Source organism: Furipterus horrens, unplaced genomic scaffold (genome assembly GCF_987537825.1).
Source record: "Furipterus horrens unplaced genomic scaffold, mFurHor1.1.pri manual_scaffold_2, whole genome shotgun sequence".
Classification (NCBI taxonomy): domain Eukaryota; kingdom Metazoa; phylum Chordata; class Mammalia; order Chiroptera; family Furipteridae; genus Furipterus; species Furipterus horrens.
Window position 1 is genome coordinate 152,710,936 of NW_028327172.1, and position 6,000 is coordinate 152,716,935.

Sequence of the window (6,000 nt, forward strand, 5' to 3'; positions counted from 1 at the left end):
AGACCACACCAAGACACATAATTTAAATGGAAAAAGTTAAAGACAAAGAGAGAATCTTAAAAGCAGTAAGAGAAAAACAGCTGATTTCTCCACAGAAACATTTTAGGCCAAAAAGGACTGACATAAGTTATTCAAAGTGTTGAAAATCAATGACCTACAACCAAGACTACAAGTCAAGACTATCATTTAAAATTGAAGGAGAAATAAAGAGCTTCCTAGTCAAGAAAAAGTTAAAGGAGTTCATTACCACCAAACCAGTACTACAAGAAATGTTAAAAGGTCTTCTTTAAGAAGAGGAAAGAAAGAGAGGACCATAGTTAAAAAAATAATAAAATGGAAATAAATACATACCTATCAATAATCAATTTAAATGTAACTGGCTTAAATGTTCCAATGAAAAAACATATAGTGGCTGAATGGATAAGAAAAGAGACCCATATACATGCTGTTGACAAGAAATTCACCTCAGAACAAAAGACACACACAGACTAAAAGTAAAGGGATAGAAAGATATTCAAATAAAAATGGAGAAAATGCTGGGGTAGCAATACCTATATCAGACAAAATAGACTTTAAACAAAGGCTGTAATAAGAGACAAAGGAGGACACTACATAATGATAAAGGCATAAATCCAACAAGAGAATATAACCTTGGAAGCGTGTATGCACCTAACACAGGAGCACCTAGATATATAAAACAAATCTTGATGGACAAAAAAGGAGATGTTGACAATAATACAAACATAGTCATAGTAGAGGATTTTAATACCCAATTGACATTAATGGATAGATCTTACAGAGAGAAAATCAATAGGGAAATGACAGCTTTAAATGACACACTAGATCAGTTGGACTTAATTGGTATCTTCAGAGCATTTCACCCCAAAGCATCAGAATATATATTCTTTCAAAGTGTACGTGTAATATTTTCTAGGACAGACCACATACTAGGACACAAAACAAGTCTCAATAAATTTAAGAAGATTGATATCACATTATGCCTCTTTGACCACAATGGTATGAAACTAGAAATCAATTACAAGAAAAAACTGAAAGTCACTAACACATGGAGGCTAAATAACTTGTTACTAAACAGTGAATAGGTTATCAGTGAAATCAAGGAAGAAGTCAATAGATACTTTGAGACAAATAAAAATGACAACACAACAACCCAAAATATATGGGACACAACAAAAGCAGTCATAAGTGGGAAATTTATAGCACTATAGACCTAACTCACAAAAACAAGAAAAACCTCAAATAAGCAATCTACACTCACAGAAAGCACAGAAAGTACAACAAAGGCTAAACTGAGTAGAAGGAAGGAAATAATAAAGGTCAGGTCAAAAGTTAATTAAATAGTCTAAAAAGTATATAAAAAATCAATAAAACCAACAGCTGGTTCTTTGAAAAGATAAATAAGATTGATAAACTTTAACTAGACTCATCAAGAAAATAAAAAACAGAAGACCCAAATAAATAAGACCAGAAATTAAAAAGAAGAAATAAGAACTGACACCACAGAAATACAAAGGATTATAAAAAAAAATCACAAACAACTATATGCTTACAAATTAGACAAATGGAAGAAAGAAAAAACAGAAAATTTGAACAGACCAATTTTAACTAATGGTTGAAGCTATAATCAAAACATTTCCTGACCCAGATGGCTTCACATGTGACTTTTACCAAACATTCAAAGAACTAAATTCCAAAAAGAATTAAGAGGACAGAAGGCTTCCAAGTTCACTTTTGAGGCCAGCATTATCCTAATTCTAAAACCAGATAAAGACACTATAAAGAAAGAAAGAAAGAAAGAAATGGTAGGCCAATATCCCTGATAAACATAGGTGCAAAAATCCTCAACAAGATATTAGCAAACCAGATCCAGCATACATTAAAAAATCATACACCATTATCCAGTGGAATTTATTCTTGGGATATAAGGTTGGTACAATATTTGCAAATCAATTAATGTGATACATCACATAAACAAAGTGAAGGATAAAAATTATATGATCACATCAATAGAGGCAGAAAAAGCATTTGATAATGTCCAGCACACATTTATGATTAAAAAACTCACAGGAAAGTGGGAATAGAGGGATCGTACCTCAACATAATAAGGGCCATATATGACAAACCCACAGCAAACATTATACTCAATTGGGGAAATCTAAAAGCATTTCCCTTAAGATGAGGAACAAGATAGGGATGTCCACTTTGACCAAAACACAGTATTATCAGATACTATTTTGGGAGGATTGGGGATAGCTTTTTTTATATTGTGTAGAAAAAAGTAATGGAAACATTCAATATTTTTTTTCAGAACTGTATAAATATGTCTGTAATATTAGTTCTTCCTTTTAAGACAAGAATACATTCAAAAAGGGGATTTTATTTAGGGAAACAATTTTAATTAAGCTATTTAAATTCGTAATTGTTGGAAGAAAAACACTGTAAAATGATGTCAACCTACATAATGCTATAATAAATAACTTTGTACACAGTTTAAAAATACATCTAGAAATCATGGATCATGACAGTTATAGAAAATGAATAAATATATTACTGTCATATTTTATCAAAAGATAATTTCACATTGTCTTAAGATTTTTCAATATTCTTGGAATCAGTGGATTCTGAGAGTGAAAAGAAGCAACAGGCAAAGAAGAGCAGTGGCACAAAGGAACTGGCTGAATGGTGGGGAAGGAGGACTTTTCCTTAATAAAATGCTTGCCACAAGGAAACTTTGGGCTTCCATTTGTATGATTAATAAGTGTATAAATTAAAAGCAACACTGCCAATTTAAAAGAAACTAAGCTTCTTGAAAATAGAGAAAGGGAATTAACATGAAAGTTGTCTATTGTATTTATAAGAATTTTTTTTAAATTTAAACACTAAATGTACAGTATCTTTAGAGTAAACGAGAAGCTGAATTTAAAGGCTACTTTTTGGCTGTGTGTGTGTGCGCGCACATGCACACGCATGAACTGGCATAACAAAATACTCTGCTCTTACTAAAAAAAAAAAATGTCAAAGTAATAGAAAGCACCTATAGCTATCAGAGAGCAAACACATGGACATCACACCGTTTCTTTGCTACTGCATGCTGTGAAAGCTTATTTTTTTCATTAGCTTTTGTGTTAGGTTTTTTGTTTTTTTTTTTTTTTTTTTTTTGGTATTATATTGATTTTCTGCTATTTCAAGCTGGCAACATTAATTTTTTATTAGTTTTCAGCAACAGGGTTCATTTTAAGGTTTTATTCTTCCCCAAGACATCTTGGGAATCCAATATACTCTAGGTAATAGCTGGCTGTTTCAGTTGAAAGGAGTTTAAGGTAGAAGGAATTTTAAATAAATATTCTTTGATCTTCCACTCTCTTTAGTTTGCAAGGTTTCCTTTCAGAAATCCTTGCCACGATCATTCTGCCATTCCTAGTCAATGTTCTTTTGACTACTCTCAGGATGACTTGAGCTAAAAATAAGCTGTTTCTTTTTAAAACTTTTCTAGGTTCTGAAAGTGAATAGAGAGTTATGTTTCTCAGAGGGTGACACTGGAGACCCAGTTATTTTTATAGTTTTCGCTGTCACCACTCTCCATCTCTAAGGCGTATTCATGGAATTTATTTCCACTTAGGAAGGTGAGAGTTTCAGTTGTCAATAAACAGACAACCAAGAGCCCCAAGTAAATTTTTTCCTTTTCTTTTAGGTTAAAAAGATAAAGAAAATGTTGCAGTCCAAATATGATAACTGAAGATGTTTAACCTCTTTCCATGGAAGACTTGGGAATGGAATAGGCTATGTCCATTCCTATAATTCAGTGAAAACAATAAGAAAACCCACTTATTTAAGAACCTCTCATTCTCAAGGCATTAAATGTTCCCCATCCCCTATGTTCCTTTTGTACTTACATGTAGAAAGTGGAATTCCCTCCTCCCATTAGAATGGAGTAGAAGAGGAACCACATTTTATATAATGCTACTAAATGCAGGCACTGCATTTAGGTACTTGCTATGTGTGATCTCATTTGAAATACAGGAAAATTGGTCAAATAGATATTCTCATATTATACTAGAATCTGTCTAAATGGGCACAATCAATCTGCAAGGACAATTTGGCAATGTACACCAAAAGCTCTATAATTTTTTGTGCCTTTTGGATTATGCCCAAGCAAGGGTGTTCACCACATCATTCCTTGTAATGGTAAAAATGCTAAGAAAAAAGTTGGTTAATTTAATTATGGTTCAACCACACAATGAAACATGTTGTAGAACAATAGTTGATGACATAAGAGCTATTCATGAGTTGTTAAAATTGGAAAGCAGGTTCTGAAGCACTATATACAGTGTCAGCACATTTTTAAAAATTTTAAACACATAGCTTGTCACAATGAAAGACTACCAGACTTAGACACACAAAACTGTGATTGTTTAAACAAGTCATTATTTCTGAATGGTAGGATTAAAATGATTTTTTATGTCTCTATTGCTCATCTGTGTTTTCTGTTTCACAATGAACATGAATTACTTTTTAAAAATTAAAACCCTCCCAATGAATTTTAGCTTTTTTATTATTTGGAAACTTCTCAGGCCAGACAGTCTTCCTAATACTAACTTTAAAAGAGAGATCCTCAGTTTACAAATGGATTGCACAACCAGTACGTAAAATATTTTTGACAAAATAAGAATCATAGCTTCAATTTCTAAAACACTATAAAATATACAGTTGTAATAGCTTTCAACTCAAAAGGTCATCAATAAATTGCTTCATACAACATTGTTGTTTTGAAAAGAAAAAATGATTTTGATCCATTTATTTATTTATTCTGTTATAGGTACCTAAAACAAACAATACTGTGATTTACTGTCTCTTTACATATTTTGCCTGAATTAATCTAATAGAATTACACTGTCAACCAAAATGTGCCAAACAAAAGTAAGTATAGTAAAGTTTCATACACTTCTATTGTCCTTTAAAGTGTCGTATTTTCTTCTTTTTGCTATTCCTTTATGTTCTAATTGTTACATTAATTTCCCCTCATTCCAGCAGTTAATTTCCTTTTCCACCCTCCATTCAAATTTCTGTTTCCAGCTTGCTCATATTTTCTCTAACAAATGGTTATTACATTTTCTGACCTTTAAAGTGTTTTATGCTTTAATTTTTATAAGTGCAAGATGTAAAGCTAATAGTTCGATATGTTTCTGATGCACAACTATCATGGCTTACTTGAAATGATATAACAGATGCAATACTTATACTCCCAATCCATTATTTAAAAATTTTTAAGTAAAATAATTTATTCTTTATTTGCCTCTGTCAAGACAAAGAGAGATTTCTTTTGCCAGTTCATGCCGCCCTGATTTATTAGTTGATAAAAGACATCCTTTGCAAATTACATAATTGGCCCATGATGTTCAGAGTTAAGATTTGTCATTGAAGTTTAGATTTATGTCCTATTTTATTTTCATGATTGAAAGGCATATTAGTATATATCAGTGTGGTTTATATAGGCTTGAAGAATCTAGAGCTGATTGGCTTGCTCCTAAAGGAAGACTATATATCACAAAGGGAGTTCAGACAAAAGAGTGTGGATAGTTAAAAGCAAATCCTTTTTCACTGTTGGAAAGAAAACTGACCTTTATCAGTAGATTAGTTACATTAGCAATTAAAAACCTAAATATCCACAAGGTTCAAGCAAGTAATGTATTTGAGTGAAAAGAGCTAGATTTTTTTTTTTTAAGTAATACTAATACAATTGCCAAATGACCTTTAGCCTCCACGCCTGGGAGACAAAGGGGAGTGGTATGACTGTGGAGAACTGTAGGGTACAAATTACTACTCACCTCTACTCATCACCCCCCTCTCCCCAGCTCCCAGTGACCCCTGTCGTACTTTATGTGTTTATGAATATGACCACTCTAGGAACCTCATGTAAGTGAAATTATAATATTTGTCCTTTTGTGACTGGTTTATTTTACTCAGCATAATGTGTTCAAG